The 26117-nt window shown below is 41.4% G+C and overlaps 1 protein-coding gene across 2 annotated transcripts in view; it reads right to left on the reverse strand.

The window, feature by feature from the left end:
• Positions 1-26117, reverse strand: part of LOC126091901 (ATP-binding cassette sub-family G member 1-like) — an 816748-nt gene that overhangs the window by 677308 nt on the left and 113323 nt on the right. For both annotated transcript variants that reach the window (XM_049907201.1, XM_049907200.1), the window contains exon 2: positions 20262-20318. The gene's annotated coding sequence lies outside the window, so the exon portion shown is untranslated. The remainder of the gene's footprint in view (positions 1-20261; positions 20319-26117) is intronic.

Genomic DNA, 26117 nt, shown 5'->3' on the forward strand with positions numbered 1-26117 from the left:
TAAGGGATCCCTTCCAGGCGAGAAGAGTCAAAGAAAACTTATGCTTCTCCAGCTGAGAAGTGGGATCTGACGTCCCCAGTGGTTGGGGGGGGGTGTTGCTACTGAAGTAGGCTGTGCCAGAGCCCACCCCCCCCCAAACACCATCAAGGGCTCTGAGAGCCAACTGCATGCAGCGGAATGGAAGATGGTAGATCTGTAGGATATAGCCTCTCACATTTTCTCTTAGCCTCAGTGTAGGTCAGTTGGTCCAGGTTCTTGTATTCCATGATTTTCCTTTCGCACTGTAAAATCCTGCTGTCTGGCGAGCAAGGGGAATGATGCTCTTTGCAGTTGACACAGATGGGATGTGATGGACGTCCACAATCTCAACATGTGACTCTGGAAGTGCAGCGGGAAGACATATGGCCGAAGTTCCAGCACTTAAAGCATCGCATCAGGGGAGGGATATATGGTTTTACGTCTTAGTGGTAGACCATCACCTTAACCCTCTCGGGTAATGTGTCACCCTCAAAGGCCAAGATGAAGGCAGCAGTGGCAACCTTATTATCCCTCAGACCGCAATGGACGCGCCAGACGAAATGGACACCTCGCCGCTCTAAATTGGCGCGCAGCTCATCGTCAGACTGCAAAAGAAGGTCGCTGTGAAGCATGATACCCTGGACCATATTTAAGCTTTAATGGGGCGTGATGGAAACTGAAAAATCCCCCAGCCTGTCACAGGCGAGTAGCGCCAGTGACTGGGCAGATGATGCTGTTTTGATCAAGACCAACCCTGACCACATTTTGGACAAGCCCTCCAACTCCACAAACTTGTCCTCTAAATGCTCCACAAAGGACTGGAGTTTCATTGCCAAGAAAGATTCTCGATCAACTCTCGTACATACGAGATACTTGGGTGAATAAGTTTCACTGCCATTCTTAGCCTGGCGTTCCTCTCATAGAAGTGGCAAGGGAGGTGGACGATTTGGGGTCGTGGTGGTGGTGGTAGTAGTAGTAGTAGTAGAAAATATTATCACTCTCTATGGATGTAGGGGTACCTGTGGTCTATGGGTAGCGTCTTTGATTCATAATCAAAACGTCTTTGGTCCCGGGTTCGATCCCCGCCACTGCCTAAATTTTGATAAATAATCAGCATTGGCGACCGAAGACTTCCGGCATAAGAAGTCAGCCTCATTCTGCCAACGGCCTTGTCAAAGAGTACAGAGGAGCGGGCTGAGGTTCAGGGCACTCTCTTGTCCTAGGGGTGGGAAATTACCCCTAAAGGCGGAAGAATCAGCAATGGTCAACGACATGAGGATGCAGAAGGCAATGCAAACACTGCATTAAAGACATGTAACGTGTATCCACAGGACATGTGGCCTGTAATTGAAGAGTGTCGTGATGATCTCTCCATTGGCAAAAGATTCCGGAATAGTCCCCCATTCGGATCTCCGGGAGGGGACTGCCAAGGGGAGGTTACCATGAGAAAAAGATTGAATAATCAACGAAAGGATAACGTTCTACGAGTCGGGGCGTGGAATGTCAGAAGCTTGAACGTGGTAGGGAAACTAGAAAATCTGAAAAGGGAAATGCAAAGGCTCAATCTAGATATAGTAGGGGTCAGTGAAGTGAAGTGGAAGGAAGACAAGGATTTCTGGTCAGATGAGTATTGGGTAATATCAACAGCAGCAGAAAATGGTATAACAGGTGTAGGATTCGTTATGAATAGGAAGGTAGGGCAGTGGGTGTGTTACTGTGAACAGTTCAGTGACCGGGTTGTTCTAATCAGAATCGACAGCAGACCAACACCGACAACGATAGTTCAGGTATACATGCCAACGTCGCAAGCTGAAGATGAACAGATAGAGAAAGTGTATGAGGATATTGAAAGGGTGATGCAGTATGTAAAGGGGTACGAAAATCTAATAGTCATGGGCGACAGGAATGCAGTTGTAGGGGAAGGAGTAGAAGAAAAGGTTACAGGAGAATATGGGCTTGGGACAAGGAATGAAAGAGAAGAAAGGCTAATTGAGTTCTGTAACAAGTTTCAGCTAGTAATAGCGAATACCCTGTTCAAGAATCACAAAAGGAGGAGGTATACTTGGAAAAGTCCAGGAGATACGGGAAGATTTCAATTAGATTACATCATGGTCAGACAGAGACTCCGAAATCAGATACTGGATTGTAAGGCGTACCCAGGAGCAGATATAGACTCAGATCACAATATACACTCCTGGAAATGGAAAAAAGAACACATTGACACCGGTGTGTCAGACCCACCATACTTGCTCCGGACACTGCGAGAGGGCTGTACAAGCAATGATCACACGCACGGCACAGCGGACACACCAGGAACCGCGGTGTTGGCCGTCGAATGGCGCTAGCTGCGCAGCATTTGTGCACCGCCGCCGTCAGTTTCAGCCAGTTTGCCGTGGCATACGGAGCTCCATCGCAGTCTTTAACACTGGTAGCATGCCGCGACAGCGTGGACGCGAACCGTATGTGCAGGTGGCGGACTTTGAGCGAGGGCGTATAGTGGGCATGCGGGAGACCGGGTGGACGTACCGCCGAATTGCTCAACACGTGGGGCGTGAGGTCTCCACAGTACATCGATGTTGTCGCCAGTGGTCGGCGGAAGGTGCACGTGCCCGTCGACCTGGGACCGGACCGCAGCGACGCACGGATGCACGCCGAGACCGTAGGATCGTACGCAGTGCCGTAGGGGACCGCACCGCCACTTCCCAGCAAATTAGGGACACTGTTGCTCCTGGGGTATCGGCGAGGACCATTCGCAACCGTCTCCATGAAGCTGGGCTACGGTCCCGCACACCGTTAGGCCGTCTTCCGCTCACGCCCCAACATCGTGCAGCCCGCCTCCAGTGGTGTCGCGACAGGCGTGAATGGAGGGACGAATGGAGACGTGTCGTCTTCAGCGATGAGAGTCGCTTCTGCGTTGGTGCCAATGATGGTCGTATGCGTGTTTGGCGCCGTGCAGGTGAGCGCCACAATCAGGACTGCATACGACTGAGGCACACAGGGCCAACACCCGGCATCATGGTGTGGGGAGCGATCTCCTACACTGGCCGTACACCACTGGTGATCGTCGAGGGGACACTGAATAGTGCACGGTACATCCAAACCGTCATCGAACCCATCGTTCTACCATTCCTAGACCGGCAAGGGAACTTGCTGTTCCAACAGGACAATGCACGTCCGCATGTATCCCGTGCCACCCAACGTGCTCTAGAAGGTGTAAGTCAACTACCCTGGCCAGCAAGATCTCCGGATCTGTCCCCCATTGAGCATGTTTGGGACTGGATGAAGCGTCGTCTCACGCGGTCTGCACGTCCAGCACGAACGCTGGTCCAACTGAGGCGCCAGGTGGAAATGGCATGGCAAGCCGATCCACAGGACTACATCCAGCATCTCTACGATCGTCTCCATGGGAGAATAGCAGCCTGCATTGCTGCGAAAGGTGGATATACACTGTACTAGTGCCGACATTGTACATGCTCTGTTGCCTGTGTGTATGTGCCTGTGGTTCTGTCAGTGTGATCATGTGATGTATCTGACCCCAGGAATGTGTCAATAAAGTTTCCCCTTCCTGGGACAATGAATTCACGGTGTTCTTATTTCAATTTCCAGGAGTGTAGTAGTGATGCAGAGTAGGCTGAAGTTCAAGAAATTAGTCAGGAAGAATCAATACGCAAAGAAGTGGGATACGGAAGTACTAAGGAATGACGAGATACGTTTGAAGTTCTCTAACGCTATAGATACAGCAATAAGGAATAGCGCAGTAGGCAGTACAGTTGAAGAGGAATGGACATATCTAAAAAGGGCCATCACAGAAGTTGGGAAAGAAAACATAGGTGCAAAGAAGGTAGCTGCGAAAAAACCATGGGTAACAGAAGAAATACTTCAGTTGATTGATGAAAGGAGGAAGTACAAACATGTTCCGGGAAAATCCGGAATACAGAAGTACAAGTCGCTGAGGAATGAAATAAATAGGAAGTGCAGGGAAGCTAAGACGAAATGGCTGCAGGAAAAATGTGAAGACATCGAAAAAGATATGATTGTCGGAAGGACAGACACAGCATACAGGAAAGTCAAAACAACCTTTGGTGACATTAAAAGCAACGGACGATCAGTTTGGCTTTAGGAAAAGTAGAGGGACGAGAGAGGCAATTCTGACGTTACGGCTAATAATGGAAGCAAGGCTAAAGAAAAGTCAAGACACTTTCATAGGATATGTCGACCTGGAAAAAGCGTTCGACAATATAAAATGGTGCAAGCTGTTCGAGATTCTGAAAAAAGTAGGGGTAAGCTATAGGAAGAGACGGGTCATATACAATATGTACAACAACCAAGAGGGAATAATAAGAGTGGACGATCAAGAACGAAGTGCTCGTATTAAGAAGGGTGTAAGACAAGGCTGTAGCCTTTCGCCCCTACTCTTCAATCTGTACATCGAGGAAGCAATGATGGAAATAAAAGAAAGGTTCAGGAGTGGAATTAAAATACAAGGTGAAAGGATATCAATGATACGATTCGCTGATGACATTGCTATCCTGAGTGAAAGTGAAGAAGAATTAAATGATTTGCTGAACGGAATGAACAGTCTAATGAGTACACAGTATGGTTTGAGAGTAAATCGGAGAAAGACGAAGGTAATGAGAAGTAGTAGAAATGAGAACAGCGAGAAACTTAACATCAGGATCGATGGCCACGAAGTCAATGAAGTTAAGGAATTCTGCTACCTTGGCAGTAAAATAACCAATGACGGACGGAGCAAGGAGGACATCAAAAGCAGACTCGCTATGGCAATAAAGGCATTTCTGGCCAAGAGAAGTCTACTAATATCAAATACCGGCCTTAATTTGAGGAAGAAATTTCTGAGGATGTACGTCTGGAGTACAGCATTGTATGGTAGTGAAACATGGACTGTGGGAAAACCGGAACAGAAGAGAATCGAAGCATTTGAGATGTGGTGCTACAGACGAATGTTGAAAATTAGGTGGGCTGATAAGGTAAGTAATGAGGAGGTTCTACGCAGACTCGGAGAGGAAAGGAATATGTGGAAAACACTGATAAGGAGACGGGACAGGATGATAGGACATCTGCTAAGACATGAGGGAATGACTTCCATGGTACTAGAGGGAGCGGTAGAAGGGAAAAACTGTAGAGGAAGACAGACTGGAATACGTCAAGCAAATAATTGAGGACGTAGGTTGCAAGTGCTACTCTGAGATGAAGAGGTTAGCACAGGAAAGGAATTCGTGGCGGGCCGCATCAAACCAGTAAGTAGACTGATGAAAAAAAAAAAATGCGATTTTTTGTGTGTGTGTGTGTGTGTGTGTGTGTGTGTGTGTGTGTGTGTGTGTGTGTGTGTGAGAGAGAGAGTGAGAGAGAGAGAGAGAGAGAGAGAGAAAGAGTTGGTGTGTACCGGCAGTGTGTTCATGGAAGTAAATTATTGATGCGCCTGTTTAGACTGCGTATTCGGACAAATTGGTAGCTTTGCAACTGCCTCTCCAGTAAATTTTAACGAATCCATTGGGATTGGTCGCAACGGTGGGGGAAACAATTTTGTAGGAAATATATTATTTATTTACACATACTCCCTTTATCAGTCATCACAGATTTACAGTCAATCTGTTCTCAAATTGTATACAACCTTACAGGAGCAACAAAATAAATCAATATTTCATGTGTAAAATCGGTTTCTACAGATTTTATGCTTATGGGATTAACATTTTTATTCTTTGGCCGGGATGAACACAGAAATTTGCACATTGTTCTAACAGACTCATATTTACAGTATGGTCACAGAAATAACCTATTAAGTCATAGTATGCGGCTTTAACATATGGCCGTCAGTGGCTTAGTTTGTCTGGCACTTCACTAATGAAGAGTATAGGTCACGCGAATTCACTGACACTTGATTTTTTATTATAAATGTTAGTGTCACTTGTAGTTAATTCCATAACTGCTCCTGGGTACATACAGGGTTATTACAAATGATTGATGCGATTTCACAGCTCTATAATAACTTTATTATTTGAGATATTTTCACAATGCTTTGCACACACATACAAAAACTCAAAAAGTTTTTTTAGGCATTCAAAACTGTTCGATATGTGCCCCTTTAGTGATTCGGTAGACATCAAGCCGATAATCAAGTTCCTCCCACACTCGGCGCAGCATGTCCCCATCATCAATGAGTTCTAAAGCATCGTTGATGCGAGCTCGCAGTTCTGGCACGTTTCTTGGTAGAGGAGGTTTAAACACTGAATATTTCACATAACCCCACAGAAAGAAATCGCATGGGGTTAAGTCGGGAGAGCGTGGAGGCCATGACATGAATTGCTGATCATGATCTCCACCACGACCGATCCATCGGGTTTCCAATCTCCTGTTTAAGAAATGCCGAACATCATGATGGAAGTGCGGTGGAGCACCATCCCGTTGAAAGATGAAGTCGGCGCTGTCGGTCTCCAGTTGTGGCATGAGCCAATTTTCCAGCACGTCCAGATACACGTGTCGTTTAACGTTTTTTTCGCAGAAGAAAAAGGGGCCGTAAACTTTAAACCGTGAGATTGCACAAAACAAACTTTTGGTAAATTGCGAATTTGCTGCACGAATGCGTGAGGATCTCTACCGCCCAGATTCGCACATTGTGTCTGTTCACTTCACCATTAAGAAAAAATGTTGCTTCATCACTGAAAACAAGTTTCGCACTGAAAGCATCCTTTTCCATGAGCTGTTGCAACCACACCGAAAATTCAAAGCGTTTGACTTTGTCATCGGGTGTCAGGGCTTGTAGCAATTGTAAACGGTAAGGCTTCTGCTTTAGCCTTTTCGTAAGATTTTCCAAACCGTCGGCTGTGGTACGTTTAGCTCCCTGCTTGCTTTATTCGTCGACTTCCGCGGGCTACGCGTTGCCCGCACGCGTTCAACCGTTTCTTCGCTCACTGCAGGCCGACCCGTTGATTTCCCCTTACAGAGGCATCCAGAAGCTTTAAACTGCGCATACCATCGCCGAATGGAGTTAGCAGTTGGTGGATCTTTGTTGAACTTCGTCCTGAAGTGTCGTTGCACTGTTGTGACTGATGTGAGTGCATTTCAAGCACGACGTACGCTTTCTCGGGTCCTGTCGCCATTTTGCTTACTGCGCTCTCGAGCGCTCTGGCGCCAGAAACCTGAAGTGCGGCATCAGGCGAACAAAACTTTATGAGTTTTTCTACGTATCTGTAGTGTGTCGTGACCATAAGTCAATGAATGGAGCTACAGAGAATTTATGAAATCGCTTCAATCATTTGTAATAGCCCTGTATTAACGATTTATATCCTCCTTACAAACAAATGAACGTTAATAGGAGTGTACGACAGGTCGTCGTCTACCGTCATTTTCCTGTCAATGTAGTCCATCAAGCTGCATACGTAGTCCCATTCATTCCACGTGTACTGCACTTTAGTACCTAGATGTTGAACATTTTTTATTTCAATTATTACTTAAAATTGGCAATCAGATGCCAGGCCTACACCTACAAGTTCAAATCCGCCAGCAGTCAAATTATGAAACGTCCCCTTAGAGCAATTATACATATGAAATGTCCACTTAGAACAATTATACAAGCCTGTGCTTAACCTGACACACAATATTATTTAGCGCAACGCAATCTGACTTTCAATAACCCCTACAAAACAATGGCCCTGACTAACTTTAACCTATACCTTTTGCAAATCACTTACCTCACAAAAATCTTCGCTACTCAAGCTACTGCAAAACAGCGAGCGCCACTACTGCCAGCTAAATAAAAGATTCAAACCACTGAAGGTACTAACTACTGATAGGGATAGTTAGCAAATGAAAGATATTAATAGAGAACAAACAATGTATTTACCTTAATATTCATAATTGACATTCAGTCTTACAGATTATCAAAACTCCGCCATCTCTCTCCCCACGTCCACCACTGCTGGAGGCTCACCTCCAACTGCCCAGCGCTACGCGCTGTTCGCATCCAGCTATAGCAGTTCATGACAACAATGGCAGGCAACAATGCAAACTAGCCACATACTGCACACAGCACAGCCAGTGATTTTCATACAGAGAGCGCTACGTAACGTTGCCAATAAGAAAACATAAACAGCAAACTTACATAAAGAAAACATAAACAGCCTACTTACATAGCCCCCATGCTCCCCACAAAAAATTTTACAAATGTTTTTGGCCAGTGGCCAATACAGATTTGAAAAATTTTTTCATAATTACAATAACAAAGATATCAAATGCACACACTTATTGATACAATGTTGGTCAACAGCTAAAATTTTTTTCACAGTCAATAAAGACAGTCCAGATTGTTCATCATAATAGTAATTACAGTTTTTGTTTTTCACAAAGTCTCATTAGTAAAAGAAATTGCACATAGAAGTAGTGGATTTCCATGCAGTCTTGAAGAAGTAGTGTTGTCCTTCCAACGGAAAGACAGTGCTGACTCTTGACATGCTGACATGTAATGGGCCACAACAGAGCAAACCCACAGCAGAGTCATTCGAAGTTCTGACGAATATTGGTAGGTAGGTCATCACAGAGTAGACCCACTGTAGTCCTGGTAGAGAGTATTGGTGGGCCACCAGAGATGCAGACCCACTGTAGTCCTTGTAGAGATGATGGTATTGGTGGGTCATTAGAGATGCAAACCCACTGTAGTCCTTGTAGAGATGGCCAGCAGCCATCTGTTGCGACTGTGCAGGTGCACAATCACCATTGAAGAGTCTTGCGGATAATAGAGCAAGTCCATAACCACCACTTGTGCATTCACAAAGTTTTTGGGAATTGTCCTTAGAACCAGCAATGCTGTTATCCAGTCCCTTGCTGAATTATTAACACACGTGCAAACACTAACAGTCCCTACTTCTCACATATTGTCCATATACTATGACCAACAGAACGTGTGCAGTGAAATGAATGCGTACAAGTTGCTTAATTTGATTAACTGGCGTCAATTACAGTTATATAACATAAGAATACAATTACAAAGATGCAAAATACATCATTAAAAACATAACAATACAGATAACATTTGTAGTACAGGCTTTACAAAAGAATAGAAATAAACATATACATCAGTGTTACAGGAATTATGACATGAGTACATACATAAAAGATCAGAATAACTTTTGAAACGTCAACTTCACACATGAGCATTAAAACAAAACAGAATAAATAAAGTCTAAGCATCTTTACAAAGAAAATAACAGAGTATTAGAAAAATTCTACAACATAGCTCTCATCAGCTAAACACATAAAGACAGGAAAACACAAATACACAAGGGTACACAAACACATAGTGGGATAACACAAAAGGAAAGGACAACACACAATTACATATTGGGAAAAAGCAGCAAAGAGGAAAGGACAGGGTTTGTTTTACTGCAGTATTTTGCTTGGAGATCTCCCTTCATTCCATAGATTGTTCGTCTTATTTCAACCTTTGCTTCCACCAAAAAAAATCCTATCTAAGCATGTTTTCTGTATTTATATGTTCACACATTGCTTACCTCATCATTTATTTCCAAGAAAATCCTACCTACACCTCGTTCGTGTATTCTATTCATATTTCTTTCAAAATAATTATTTCTGATTGTACAATAATCATTGGGGCCCAAATCTTTCTTCGCAATGCATTCTTTACCTATTCTCCATAGTCAGTTTCTTATATAGTCTACCCCCTCTTAAGCTAACTTAAATCTACTGAGCTCAGATATATATATCAAGGGACGAGGCAATGCAGCATCACAAAACACAGTTAATATAAACAGCAATGAAAAAAAACGCAGATTTGCGAAGCAAGCAGCATTAAGAAATTAGCAAAAGTCAAATTCAATAACACTATGCCTGGCAAACAGCAGCAACTTATACCTAAACATGACATAGCTCAAGCAGAAAAAATATTACAGGAAACAACAATGCAGACAAGGGAAATGCATATTCACATCTTAATGTCTATGTAATTAAAGTGGTGCACCATAACAACTGATTGTAAAAAAATATTACCATGTACCTGAAAAGAAAATTAAGTGTTACTGTTACTAGTTACTTCTTATTGTTCTTTCCTTTCCAAGTGCTCCTTTTTTAAAGAATGTGGATTACAAAATTATCATTTAATAGATCTGTTGATAGAAAGAGTTCACATTAGCAAATGCATCTCATTTTATAAAAGCAATGCTGCAACACAGCTGGAAACCAGATATCAAATGAAATAAGCAATTACACAAACCAAAGCATAAAAATATCATTCAGTAGTCATGTGACATTTCATTTCATAAGTTAATGGCTCTCAACTCTCGTAGAAAGACACTTGTCATAATCAGGTGTGCAGATGTAAAAATATTTCTTGTCATTTTGTTAGGCATTTCAGTAAATATCATAAATTTTTAAGTAACGAGGGTGTCGCATTAGCGATGAAAGGCACATCCTAATGGCTTATTCTCCAGGTGTTTGACACAGCTGTGTGCCCACAACGCATTACAAAAATCATATGTTTTCAAGTAACGAGCGTGTCGCATTAGCGATGCCCTCTGTCATTAACAGGGGTATAGGCCTCTCTTTGTCCTTCTCTTCCACCTGTGCCTCTGGCACACCCTAATGGCTTTCTTTTCTACCTGAGCGTCTGAAAAGGCTTGTTCTCCAGGTGTCTGACACACCTGGGTGCCCACGTCGCATTATGTGCAGGTGGTCACTTAACTTTCTTACGGAAATATTTACGACAGCAGTTTCCGCTACAGTGACAGTCTCATATAAAAATATTTCACAGGTCAAGAATTTGCGTTACAAATCTGTAGAGACAAAATCCAATTGACATAACAGAGTCCAAAAAATTTTCGTCGGCATTGTAATACATTCACGCATTTACATACATTTCATAACTCTTAAAGTACGATTCTTGGTTTCCAACAACCTTTTTCACAAACCAGAGTCCCTAACCACTACTCATTATTCCTTACCCTATTCGTCGACACTTCATCAATATTTCATCATAACAGATACATAGCATACTCAAATAACTCATATAGCATCAGCTTATTGATCATAAACATACCGCAACAGCATAATACACATAGTCATCGTAAAAATAACACCATAACACCTCAGTCAAATCTCAAAAACGTCGTAGCTTTCTGCAATTGTTTCAAAATCTAAAGAAAATTCTCTGCTCATTTCAGTAGTGTCATCTACCTCAAACGTACTTTAAAAATCATGATCTCACACCAAATACATCATTCAAAGCTTTCATAGTATCACAATGGTACCAAAAAATATGAACAGTTCACACAGTACAGACAAAATACAATTTCGTAAGTGTGAAGTTACCCAACTGTGCAATTGCGTAAACATCTGTCACTGACGTAGTAAAAAAGATTTGTCTCTCTCAGTTAAATGATCAGATAGCTGTGTAATTTATGTGTTAGAGAAATATGGTACCGATGTGTAAAGTTGTACAAGCAAATACCATATTAGCTAGGGCTCCTTGTGCTTGCCAAACACGATACACAAAGTAGGCGTGTACCCCCCTGAGGATTATTGTAATTATACCCTCAGGTGTTACAGATTTCAGCAATGGAATGAAATGTATTGCGAAAAACTTTCTTTGTAATTCAAAAATCTTTAAAAATAAATGTTTTAAGTACAAAATTAATCACTCAAATACGTGTCCTGTAGCGCTAAATGTGCGTCTTGCTGTAAGATAATCTCTGGGAAGTGTCGTAGTTATTGTCCTCCGAAAGCTAAGTTCTGCAGAAGTCAATGTACTTACCTCATGATAAACAAAGTGAAATGCTTTGCGTATAGATAACTTAGTTATTACGCTTATTGCCGCGATGAAGGAATTATTGTGCTGTAAAGTATTGTTGTGCTACGGAAAAGGCTGTCTCATTGTAGCTATACCACAAAAGTTACTACTAAAACATGTCTCACTTTATAGAAGAATTCAGAAAAAACTGTGCAGATATAAAACAGATACACCGCAAAAGCAACATTGTAAATTGTCACGCATTAGCAGCGTCGTGATAAAATCGTGTAGCTGTCACATAAACTAACCACTGTGTCATCTGGCATTTCACAGAAAGCACCTCAAATCCAGAATCCACTCGTAAGCAAACCAAAATGTTGCATGAAAATTTCATTAGCAGTGCTGGTATATGTTCTAAGTATGTAAGCCGTATATTCGTTATGTAATCGTGCAACTAACAAGGAAGAATGTATAAATAACAACACTGTGTCGTCTGTTCGCAATAACAATGCATTCGCAATTACTTGTCTAAGTTACCTATGTTCTTGACTGGATGGTTAGTTAACTTTAAAAACATAGTTGCATGTTAACAGTTTCTCAGTGGGACAAATTGTACAAGTAGCGTGAAGTGACAATTGCAAAGACTAAGTTAAAAAGCAGATTATCTGTCAATAAATGGTTTTACATGAGAAATGTGGTGTAAACCTTTACTCTTCCTAGTACGCAGAGTTTCAACTTCAACGCAATTATCATGTGGTATACGTCGGATTCTGTAAGGTCCATTGTAAACTAGAAAGAATTTGTGACTCAAGTGTTTCTTCTTATGTGACAATGAATGAGCTTTAATGAGAACTTTCTGACCAATATATAATTTCTTTGCATTTGCTTTACCGTGTAGTTTTCTCCTTTTGTCTGCTGCAGATTTTATATTTTTTAGAGCCAAATCAATTATGTCTTTGTGTCGAAGTTTACGTGTATTCGGGAAAGGTACAAGCTCTCTGATTCTGTTCGGAGGTTCTTCATTCTTCAGTACAAGAGTAGGTGGTAAAGCAGTGGAATCATGAGGCATTTCATTCAGCACATTTTGAAATAAGTGTAAATATCTGTCCCAATGCTGATGCTTTCTGTGACAATAAAGTCTGCAAAGCTTATTGATTTCTTTCATAATCCGTTCAGACGGGTTACAATGTGGTGAATACAATGAAATAAAAACAGGTTTGATTCTATGATTCCGAAGCATGCGTGACCAAACAGCAGATCTGAATTGCGGTCCGTTATCTGAAATGACTTTACTAACGTGTCCAACTTCACGTAAAAAATTTTTAACAAAGGCGTTGGATACAGACCGTCCAGTGGCTTTACGTAACGGAGTGAAAGAAACAAATTTTGAAGTAAGTTCAACAGCGACTAGAACGTACGAAAATCCATTCGATGTTCTGACAAGGGGTCCCAAGAGATCAACAGCAGCAAATTCTTTTAATTTAGAAGGAATAATAGGAAATAACGGAGCACGATGTGAGATAGTAGATGGTTTCGCCTTTTGACAAAGTTTACAAATAGACAAGACTCTTCGAATTCGCTTTTCCATATTGTTAAAATAACAAGTCGTTCGAAGAATATGATAACATTTTCGTGGACCAAAATGTGCGTAGCTGAAATGAATGTACCAAATGAGCTTATTAACAAAATCGTCTGGAATGCAAAGTACCCATAGCTTGTCATCAACAGTGCAGCGTTTGAAGAGTATGTTGTTTCTAACCAGGTAATAATGCCGAATCTGAGTGTGTGTCTTTTCATGCCATTTACTTTTGGTATCTTTCCAAATCGGATCTTTATCTTGTTCATGAGCAATGTCCTTTAAAGATGTGGTGATGAAGTTTTCAAAGGCGACTTTCTGAATGTAAAGAATACTGAAATTTTTCTCGAGGTTGCCTTCTGTGTTACTTTTCTCAAGCCCAGCCGGTGCGCGTGACAGCGCGTCCGCAACAATGTTCTCCTTGCCGGGAATGTAGACTATTGTGAAGCGGAATTCTTGCAGAAACAATGCCCAACGTTTTAACCTATCATGATTTAATTTTGAAGACATAAGAAATTGTAATGCACGGTGATCACTGTATACTTTTACGTGCTTACCAGAAAGAAAGAAACGGAATTTGTTAAATGCCCAAACGATAGCTAAAGCTTCTAATTCAGTAACGGAATAATTTTTTTCAGATTTTGTTAGCACTCGGCTAGCAAAAGCAATGGTTTTCTGAACAGTAATGTCATCTTCTATGGCTTCTTGAAATAAATGGGCACCAAGACCAACTTTGGAAGAATCAGTGCTAAGGCAGAAATCTTGTGACAGATCTGGATGAGCTAGTATTGGCGCGTGAAGTAACGCTTCTTTCAAAGAATTGAATTCCAACTGTGCTTGTTCGTCCCAGTTCCAAATAGTATTTTTTCCAGTGAGAGAACAAAGTTTTGGTGTAACAAGAATTTGCATATTCAGAAAACGACGGTAAAAATTTACGAGATCTAGAAAACTGCGGACTTGTCTTTTTGTGGATGGAACTGGAATGGCTCTAATTGCTTCTAACTTTTCAGGATCCGGCTGAATGCCTTCAGAAGAAATAATATGTCCCAAAAACTTCACCTTTGACCTACCGAATTCAGACTTTTCCAAGTTAACTGTAATTCCAGATTCTGCAAAAATACGTAACAAACTGTTGAGGATGCGGTTATGTTGTTCCCATGAAGCTTCTGCTATTAGAATATCGTCCACATATAAAGTGATGTGACGTTTTAAGAACTCAGGTAATATGGAATTTAGCCCACGAATGAATGCTGCTGAAGAAATGTTCAAACCAAAAGGAAGTTTCCGAAACTGATAACAAACGCGGAAACAAAGGAAAGCTGTGTATTTTCTGCATTCTGGATGAAGTTCGATCTGATAAAAGCTGGATCTGAGATCAATGGAAGACAACACTTTTACACCATTAAAATTTTGAAGAAGTTCTTCCATCGTCTGCGGCCTGTCTGTTTCAGGAATGATGATAGTATTGATTTGTCTCGAATCTAAAACAAGCCTGATAGATCCATTCTTCTTCTCAACAACATGTAATGGGTTGTTGTATGAGCTTACTGCAGGCTCAATAATGCCCTCGACAAGCATAGATTGTATTTCTGTTCTAACACGGTCCCTATAATGCGCCGGAATTACGTATGGTCTAACACAAAATTTAGTATGCTCACGAACACGAAATTGGTATTGAAACCCCTTGATTGTTCCTGTTTTGTGAGTAAAAACTGTGGAATGTGCTTGTAAAATCTCAAAAAGGTCCTGCCTATCAGTGTCATTACAATTCTCAATTGTCTGAATTTTATTCTGAATTAACTCATTAATTTCAAATATGCCGTCGATGTTAACCCTGTCAGTACTTGCAGAGTGATTGTTGGTGTCTACTTCTGTAGAAAATTCCGAACTGTTGTCTAACAGAACGTAAAGCCGATTAATTTCCTCATCATGGTTTGAGAGCCAGTCTTCAAATTTCAAAGCTATTGATTTACCTTCTTTCTCTAAACTTATTTCAGCAACGTGAAAGCTTAAGATTGCTTTATATTCATTCAAAAAGTCTACTCCCAGTATAATTTCCGTCGACAATAATGGAACAATAAGGAAGTTCATAGAGAAGCTGTGGCTTTGACAAAAGAATTCTAAATTGGTTTGTTGGCGTACATCTACACTTTTTCCAAAGATTGCACCTTGTAATTTAATCTTACGTAACGGAAGTGTGGGGCAATCGTTCGCTTTGTTGCATTTGCTAAAAGCTGTTTCGCTAATTACTGAAATGGGACTGCCAGAGTCAAGTACTGCCGTAAATTTTACGTCATTTACAGTAATGTGAATCACAGGATATGCAATGTTGTTACGTGTTACGTCGTGTTCCTGGAGTAAGATGTCCCTAATGTCTTCCATTTTTACGTAATTACTAGCTATGGCAGCTGCGTCATCAGTTTCATAAGTACGTCTTGTGGCTGCCAGTGGTGTGAGTCATCGCCTATTGTCTCTTTGTTGGCGCGCGTCGTTATTGGGATTTGGAGGCCTAACTTCCACAAATTCGCCTTGCCGAGAGGGCCCAGCTCTGTTTAAATCTCGCCAGTTCTGATGCAATTCAGGTCTGTCGTTACGATCATATCGTCTGTCGTCATGTCGGTAGATTCCATAGTTTCTTTCTTGTCGGTCACGTGGTGGAGAATTTCTCCTTGAATCGTAACTACGCGCTGGACCGTTGCGTCTAAAGTTATTCTGTCTCCCTTGATAATAGTTATTTTGGTTCCCATATTGTCTGTTTCTCTGATTGTCTCTGTGATAGTCATTACTGCGGAGAGGTGATCTTTCCCTGTAACTATTACTCTGCCAGTGGTTGTGATACGGGTGGTGTCTGTTTTGGTCACGATTTGCGTTGTAAGAATAGACTTGTCGTGTCCAGTTATTATTTCTGTCGTCACGGAATTGTGACGGATGTGCCCTGTAGTGATTGTTTTCCCGTTTTCGCATCCCGCGACTGTCTGTGTCAATTTCCAGTTCTTGTAACAGTCCCTGAAAAGCTTCAATGTCGTCTTTGCAACGTCCTGCTAAAATAATATGTCTCAAATGTTCAGGCAGTTTGATTAAGCAAATGCGGATGAGTTCTGAGGGGCTGTATGGGTTTGACAGGTACTGATTCTTGTGCAACATGTCTTCAAAATATTTGACAAGACTGGAAAATTCAGATTGTTCAAAGTGTTTCATCATCATGATGCTATGTTTTACGCGATCTTGTGTAGCTTGTGACCAATATGCTGAGAGGAACGCATGGTAAAATTCTCCTTCACTGTGACAATCGTGAATGACCGATCGCATTCTTACAGCTGGTTCATTCTCCAAGTAGCCACACATAAATTCTAATCTGTGCTCCAATGACCAGTTGGGAGGGAAACAATGAGAGAATTGATGGAGCCATGCTTGTGGATGAATGTCGTTGCCAGAATTCTTAAATGTTTTGAATTTACGTGTAGTAATGAACAGCTTATAGTCAAAATCATCGTGTCGGCGAGTAGCATGTCGGTCATTGCTACGTCGTGTCGGCGGTTCCATCTCAAAATTCGGTGTACCTTGCCAATTTCTTTCATAATTACCGAAATGCCCTGTGTTATTATTTTGTGGCTGTTCCGTATTTCTATGTCCCTCTTCCCTTATTGGGGCGCGAGTGTCCTCTGAAATACGTAATTCTTGTATTACCTGTGTCAGCTGATCTTGTACTTCCCGCATTTCTCTTTTGTATTGCGTATTAATTTGATTCTGATTTTGTTTGAATTTTCTTATTTGTTCATACTCTTCTGTGTCAGTGAAGGCTACGGGTCTTGTGTCATTCAGATCATCATCTACCTTTGTAGATAAATTAGTGACCTGATCCGAAAGTTCGGCTACTTTCTCTGATAATGAACTAATTTCCTCCATGTGTCTTTCTACTGTGTCCTTTAAGTTTTCCTGAGTTTTTGCAAGTTGCGTTACCGAATCGGTAGATGCAACTGAGTCAATTTTAGCCCACAAGGTCTCATGATTTTCATGAACAATGGTTTGCAGCTCTTTTATGGCTGCTTCGTGATTCTGTAATGCATTTTCATGCAGCGAAAAAATAGGTTGGAAATGCTCACAAATTTGTGTTTTTACGTCATTACAGACTTTTTGACATTTCGATTCGATTTTATGTAACTCAGTAGTTAAATCTTCACGTGTTTGTTCAAGCGTTTGTTCCAATGAGTCTAACTTTTGAAGCTTTTGCTGTGTTTGTCTCTGATTTTGTTCCACTGTGTCTAACTTTTGCAGATTTTGTCCCATTGTATCTAACTGTTGCTGTGTTTGTTTCTGATTTTGTTCCATTTTTTGCATTAATTGCAATAATAATGTATTAGTGTCTGGAATCTGTTTCTCTATGCTCTTTGGCAGTGCGTTTTCACCGGCAGCATTCACATTTTGACAAGCAGAAAATGTGTCTTGACTCATTTGAGAAACCGGTGAGGACGCAAAACCTGAATCTACAGTATTTGCAAAATTGTGTCCTATCATTTCGGATTCCTGAGGCGAGCTGTTGCCGACCGATCGATCGATAATGCTTCCCTGTTCACTACCTGTTTGACTGTCTACGCCATTGTTTGACGCCCGCTCCATTTCCCTATGCACAGTTACCAAATTACTACTTTGAACATTAGTTAACTCATTACACAGTGGCGCTAACACATTGCTTTCGTCTTCACTGTCGTTTCTTAGTTTACTTTGGAGCCGAGTGTTACGTTTTTCACACGCCATTATTGAGACAATATTTCACACGATAACACACAAAAGCACAATTTGAAGAGCAAAAATAAGAGAACACATTAACATAGCACTGAAAATAATATCTAGTTAATTGCAGCAGCGAAATACTTGGCGCAAAGCTACATGCATGCCACACCCGTTTTACTGTACAACAATGAAAGACTGCAACTACAAAGGAGATTCTCTCTACAATTACGCACTAGCAATAAACAAAAGCTACACTAAATACACAAACTACAAGAAAAAATCAGAAGATTCCAGTGAGGTATCCTAGGCTAAGGGTCGACATATGAAACGTCCCCTTAGAGCAATTATACATATGAAATGTCCACTTAGAACAATTATACAAGCCTGTGCTTAACCTGACACACAATATTATTTAGCGCAACGCAATCTGACTTTCAATAACCCCTACAAAACAATGGCCCTGACTAACTTTAACCTATACCTTTTACAAATCACTTACCTCACAAAAATCTTCGCTACTCAAGCTACTGCAAAACAGCGAGCGCCACTACTGCCAGCTAAATAAAAGATTCAAACCACTGAAGGTACTAACTACTGATAGGGATAGTTAGCAAATGAAAGATATTAATAGAGAACAAACAATGTATTTACCTTAATATTCATAATTGACATTCAGTCTTACAGATTATCAAAACTCCGCCATCTCTCTCCCCACGTCCACCACTGCTGGCGGCTCACCTCCAACTGCCCAGCGCTACGCGCTGTTCGCATCCAGCTATAGCAGTTCATGACAACAATGGCAGGCAACAATGCAAACTAGCCACATACTGCACACAGCACAGCCAGTGATTTTCATACAGAGAGCGCTACGTAACGTTGCCAATAAGAAAACATAAACAGCAAACTTACATAAAGAAAACATAAACAGCCTACTTACAAAATTATATGCACTGGCAAAACAGCGCTTTTCTGGTAGCACTGAAATGTGGCTCAGTGAGTTGGCAGAGTTCGACCTTGGCCTCAGCTGTAACCTGACACCGGAAGTAACCTTGAGATGAGGTCGTTATTTGATTCAGAACCGACATGAGTCTGCACTACTACAAACTCCGTGCGAACAGGCGTCGGAAAGCCGAACGATACCGACCGACCCGTGTGTCATCCACAGCTGATAGGCGTCACTGCATGCGGATTTGGAGGTCAGCACACCGCCCTCCCAGCCGTTGTCACAGTTTTCGAGACTGGAGCCGCTACTTCTCAGTCAAGTAGCTCCTCAGTTGACCTCACTAGGGCTGAGTGCACCCCGCTTGCTACCAGTGCTCGGCTGAGCTGGATGGTCAGCCATCCAAGTGCTAGCCAACCAAGCCAGGCAGCACTTCGGTAATCTGATAGGAACCGGTGCTACCATTATCTCAAGGTCGTTGGCCTTATAGAAACTAAAACAAGAGTGGTGAGAATAGAAAGTTTAAACGTTACGTTACTGAAAATATTTTTATATAGAAACTGAGGAAACAGGTAGAAAGATAATAGAAGTCTGAAAATATTTTTCTTCTTTGGGGATCCCAGTCATATGAAATATTTTTAAAGACGACGTTGTCGCCTTTACTGATAATTTATTTGTAAAAACTGCTACTAGAATTTCGGCCATTCAGAGATTTTTGCACTTGAAAACGCTGCAAGGCTGAAACTCAACACTGGATTTTACAAATAAATAACTTTAACAGTTAAAGGCTATGATAACAGCTTTCAGAATGTTTTATTTTCATTCGTTAACTAAAATCAATTCTGATAAGCAGACGTTCCTTCCAGTATAAACAGAAAGAACACAAACACAACAGTAAATGATTGTAACAGAAATAGTTTCGGTATACAAAACAGAGAAAGTGGAGATATAATTAGAATTTTTTTGTAAATAGTGCAGTCCGAGTCACGCAGAATGAAGTGGATGATCACACTGGGCTAGAACTATAACAAAAAAAAAAGAAGGGGAAAACTTCCGGTACCAATTTCAATATCTATATAGCACGGCCCTGGACCAGAACACAAGTAATCGAGGGACAGAAATTCTGCAGCCCCGGGCCCAGCACTGCACTGTCGATGCCCCCCTACAAAATGATTTCTGCAGGGAGGAATCATACCAACTTTATTCTACGGTCGTTTCACATAGCGAAAAGAAGAACTTACCTTTTCAACACAAGGCAGTGGTGAACCAATCAATCGTCACAGCCTCAGTGGACGATTCTGAAAGCAGAAATACATTTCAGTGACTTTGCGACGAATTAGGGCACGCTACACTTGTATCAATCATGTCTATGTGCAAAGTTACGAAAAATACCTTTTTTATTTAAGGTTAATTCGTATTCTAGTGTGACAATGCATTGAGACTTATCACACTGCTGTTCTTCCCGTCTAAGCCATCACAGGTGGGAGATGTAATAACGCGTAATATTTATATCTATTAAAGTGCTATAATAGGGTCAAAGTAAATTTGATTGTGTGTGTTACGTAATTTATTTGTAACCAGTACCTAATGGAAGCTTTTTTTTTCTTCAGATCGCACGAGCGATGCAACGTGTCTATGGCAGTAGCACCTGTATCTGCTTAGCGGGTCATTGTCACAAATAGGGGACATCAAGTGATTGCAGGAAGATGCCCGAGTTCAGTGTTGGTGACCTATGCATTCATTTTTACTCAAATAAAATAAACAAACTTTCTACTCTTTGTAAATGTGACACAAGACAAACTGAAGTGAGAATAGGGTAACACATTGTATTTCATTTGGCTCAAGTGGCTCTGAGCACTAAGGGACTTAACTTCTGAGGTCATCAGTCCCCTAGAACATAGAACTACTTACACCTAACAAACCGAAGGACATCTCACACATACAAGCCCGAGGCAGGGTTCGAACCTGCGACCGTAGCGGTCGCGCGGTTCCAGGCTGTAGCGCCTAGAACCGCTCGGCCACTCCGGCCGGCTGTTTTAAGTTAAGTCGCTTCTCTGTTACCAACTCCAGAGGAAACAAGTACAGTTTATTATGTGCAACATTCAGGGTGAATATTAATAAAACAGACAGACTGCAGGAACGGATTCCTGACTGGAAAAGAAAGAAAGAAGATCCTATCAGCGGGTGTCCGGAAACTCATCGTTGACGCGGTAGACGGCGCAGTTTGGATAGACAGTTCCTCTGGCCGCGTGACGTGTGTTACTTGTGTGTTGCAGGCTGTGTGATTGACGTGGCGTACTGCAAGCAGCACAATGGTCGAGTATGCATATTGGAAACAAGCCGAGATGGTGTTTGTATACGGTCAAGCAGATGGAAACGGTCGAGAGGGAGCACAGCAATACCAAAATAAGTACCCTGACAGACACTAACATTTCAAGTCCTGTTTGATTATGGGTCGTTTCAGACAGACGAACGTGCAAGTGGACTGTGCGTACATCAGATTTGGAGGACCGGGTGCTACACGATATTGAGATGAACCCTAGTACAAGCTCCAGACAAGTGGCCCGCCAACATGGTGGAAACAAAGCACGATTGCGTGTTTCCTGCATGACAACCGCTACTATCTATACCACCTGCAACGAGCGAAATGATTATCAGTAGCGGATTTCCCTATATTGTATTCCGGGACTATTTGTTGTCGTTGCACGAACACCGTCCATTTCCGGACACATGTTCATACCACCTATTTCCTTCCTTTCTCAATCAGGAATCCGTCGCTGCGGATTATCGGTTATATAAATGTTCACCCTGTATATATAATATCATTCAAGTTACATGTTCCAGCTAAGAATGAACGTACGGAGAAAAAATATTCACTTAATAATATCTACAACCTTATTTACCGAAAACGATAAAAAATTATGCTAGCATTAATGCAATTATGGATGTTCCGTAGTTTTATATCAAAGTTCCTAATATGAAGAATACTACTAGAAGCCGACAAAAGTTACAGAAATACCTCTGCGTTTACGTGACCATGGATTTCGCAGATAAAAAGAAATATCTCTGGTTAAATTCACTTAAAATGAGAGACTACGATTATTTAAAATACTGTACACATAATTCAGTCTTCTTGTGTCTCCGCCGAAGGAAAAGAATCTGGAGCAACTGTTATCTTAAATTTATCAAAGAAAGGCAACTATTGCGACTGCAATTTAAAAAATAAAGAAACAATAAAAATTGTTATTTACGAACTGAAGGAATGAATCTGTCTGTTCGCGTCCATAAAAGGAACTTTACTTTTTAAATAATGTCAAAAGACTAAGAACTCATGTAGATTGGATACTGGATCCATTAGGATTGCGACAAATGAAGAACTTTACTGGTGGATCACGTATCATTCACAAACAAATAATACATCCACATTAAAAAATAATTGTTGCCTTTCTTTGATTACTTAATGAACGGCACCACGAAACCACTGATAACTGCTGTAATTTGTATTTATTTATTTATTGACAAGCTATGTCGGTCAAGAGATGATCTCACGTGGAGTACACTATTAAATCACATTAAAGTAAGGTTCCTTGGTGTCAAGACTATAATTATCATCACTTGCAGTCTCTAACATGTGTACCTCCCAGTTATAGATGCAAGCATTTTCTAACGTATCTATATTTTTCCATTTACGTATTTCTAATGTATACGAAACTTGACGTATGCGCACTATCTGATCAAATGTATCCCGACACCTATAACTGAACATTAATATGGGGTGCGTCCACACTTCACTTTTACGTCTTCTTGAACTCTGGCGTGGACACTTACAATAAGATGTCTGAATGTCTGTCGAGTATTGGGAACCCATTTTTCCTCGAGAGCCTGAGCCAGAAAAAGCAATGACGAGAAATATGTTTGTTATCACTACAACATGTAACTAAAGGGTGTTCCATGTAGAACGCAAATTTTAAACTGAGCACCTCTTTCAGCCTGTTAGGTTGTCGGATCAGAAACTCAAGCGACTATCGTCTGTTGTTAATTAAATTACTGACTGTCATTGTCAATTGGCATTTGAGCCTATTTTTATTAGCTAAAATGGAGCGACACACGACGGATCAACGGATCCAGATTTTGAAAGTGCATTTCCAGAACTCTGTATACTACCCAGAGCCCATTAGAAAACTTCGTGTGAAAAGCGTCTAATGTCTTAACAGTGAAGAGATTAGAAGGGAAAATGGAAGATGTGGGATCGACAGTGAACATCAGATCGCCTGGACGTCATCGTTCTCGTAGATCGGTAGAGAATATCCTCCTCGTTAGTGAGGCCGTCGCTGCGCATCCAGTGAAGTCGATTCGCCGCCGTTCCCAACAGTTACCCACAGCGAAAAGCAGTTTCCACCGAATTTTAACAGAAGATCTGGATTTGCATCTTTTTACGATCCAACTAACACACGAGCTGAAGCCGATACGTCGTCTTCTGCTCCGCGTCGGTGAGACCACCTCGCCACCTTCGGCACTTCTGTGGCTTGAGAAAGGCGGGCAACTTCGTCAGCTGGCGACGTACGGTCCGCCACACCCGGCGCAAGTCAGCAGCAGGAGCGGCTTTCGTGTTCGCCGGAACACTTGACGCACCGCGCCGCGTTGCGGCAGTACTTGTTCGCCCACTGCTTGAATACTGCTCAGCAGTGTGGGATCCGTACCAGATAGGGTTGATAGAAGAGATAGAGAAGATCCAACGGAGAGGAGCGCGCTTCGTTACATGATCATTTAGTAATCGCGAAAGCGTTACGGAGGTGATTGATAAACTCCAGTGGAAGACTCTGCAGGAGGACGTTAAGTAGCTCGGTACGGGCTTTTGTTAAAGTTTCGAGAACATACCTTCACCGAAGAGTCAAGCAGTACATTGCTCCCTCCTACGTATATATCGCGAAGAGACCATGTGGATAAAATCAGAGAGATTAGAGCCCACACAGAAGCATACCGACAATCCTTCTTTCCACGAACCATATAAGACTGGAATAGAAGGGAGAACCGATAGAGGTACTCAAGGTACCCTCCGCCACACACCGTCAGGTGGCTTACGGAGTATGGATGTAGATGTAGACCATATTTGCCGCTTGCGTGTTTACAAAACAAGATTTAACAGTTATTTTCATAAGAAAATAATCTTCAGTGACGTGGCACACTTGCAGCTTAATCGTTATGTGAACAAACAAAACTGCCGGATTCTGGCCACAGAGAATCTTTGCATGGTCCTTGAGAAATGTTTTTATCCAGAACGAGTCACTGCTTGGTGCGTATTTTTTTGAAGACGAGACTGAGAAAACAAGTGAAAGTGACTGATGATTGTTATCGCCACATAACAAAACAGTTTTTATGGCTCCAATTGGGAGAACTTCTGACAGGATGGAACAACTTGAGACACTGCCGCTGGAACAACAAGGTTGCTGAGGGAAAGATACCCTGTTCATCTCTCGCAATGGCCATCAGAACTGGCCACCGAGACCGTGTGATTTTTCACCATGTGACTTTTTTGTGGGGTATGTCAAATCTTGTGTTTAAGTGAACAATCCACGAACCATCCCTCAACTCAAAACAGCAATTCAAGCAAAACTTTGCTCTAGAGTCTTGAAAATTTTGTCCGCAGGGAAGATGTGTGCACACGAAACAGTGGAGAACATTTGCCTGATATTTTGTTTCATGCAGTCCTTGTATTTCATGACATAATAATATTAGCAATTTTCAGATAAATTATATGTTTTACTGTCAAATTAAAAATTGCGTTCTTTATGGGACACCCATATTATGTCCACTGGTTGCTTTAAGTTCCAGTATATTTGATAGTGGCAAACGCCGAAACGCGTAAAAAGGATTAATGAAGTCATTTTGCAATCAGCAAATGAATTTTCCACTCAGCGACCTAAGGAGCATTTTGCAGACTATACATATGCGAATACCTGTTATGTAGCTACTCGTTTAGTTGTTTCTCGTGATACTGCTCTTGTGTAAGATAATGTTATTTTGATTTTTTTCCTTATTATATATATTTTTTGATACACAGTAACTCATATAATACTGTGAAACATAATTCTTTAAACATAAACAATAGTTTAATAGACAATACAATATCTATGGGCGGCTTGGGGTGTGACTTCTTCAGAAGAAATGGAATAACATGTCGCCTAAACGTAGATATTGTCACTCAAAACTGTAATTACAAGAAGAAATGTTTCCCTTGATCGAATTTCTACTAGGAAGATACCTAAAACTCTAAAAATTAATAGTCCTGCATGGCATGGAAAGCATTGTGATAGATGTAAAGCCACGTTACTCTCCGTGCACTCCCATGTCGTTCTGCTTCTAACTTTGCGTTTGATGCAGACTATGCACAACCTTTTTTTTTTTTTTTGCATCGGATCGATGTGTTTTGGGAAATGAACCTAATATTGCGCTTGAAGCCGAAGAGGTGTTAGAGGTGTTTCACCTAGTGCTACTCTTCTAACTGTAGTCGGGTGACTGGACAATTTTTAACATTACCTCTCCTATATTTATTCGGTTATCAACATATGTTTCATTTCTCTGGCCGTGCATTGTTTTTTTGGAAAATGTACTTACTGAACACAACCGTTTACGAGTGATAAAAAAATGTTTGGCCCGACTTCATTCCCATGAGTGTGACACGTGATGTTCACGTTTGCTCCGAGTTTGTTTACACGATTCGGACTCGTCAAAGTACGGTTAATGAGTTACAGAAATTGACAGTTCTAACATGTAGCACGGTATAAACATGGCTGTGCTTTACCTCCCAATAATCCAATTCCATTTTCCACATGAGCCAGAACTTCGCTTGTACTCATCTTAATCTAAACAGAAAATCTGGATTTGACCCATCGGGGCTCGTTACGTCTTTATTCAGTTGTACATCGTAGATCAATTCTAGTAATTAAAACATGGTCATGATATTCTGTCGGTATATTCACCTGTATACTTCTTCGGCGAGCCCAAATACACAAAAAAATACGAATTTCTCTCGACGAGAGAAAAAATGGTGCTATATAAATGTTGAGAAGCTGTTTCGATCTCCTTAAATTATACGA

The sequence above is a fragment of the Schistocerca cancellata genome, chromosome 7, assembly GCF_023864275.1.
Source record: "Schistocerca cancellata isolate TAMUIC-IGC-003103 chromosome 7, iqSchCanc2.1, whole genome shotgun sequence".
NCBI classification, from domain to species: domain Eukaryota; kingdom Metazoa; phylum Arthropoda; class Insecta; order Orthoptera; family Acrididae; genus Schistocerca; species Schistocerca cancellata.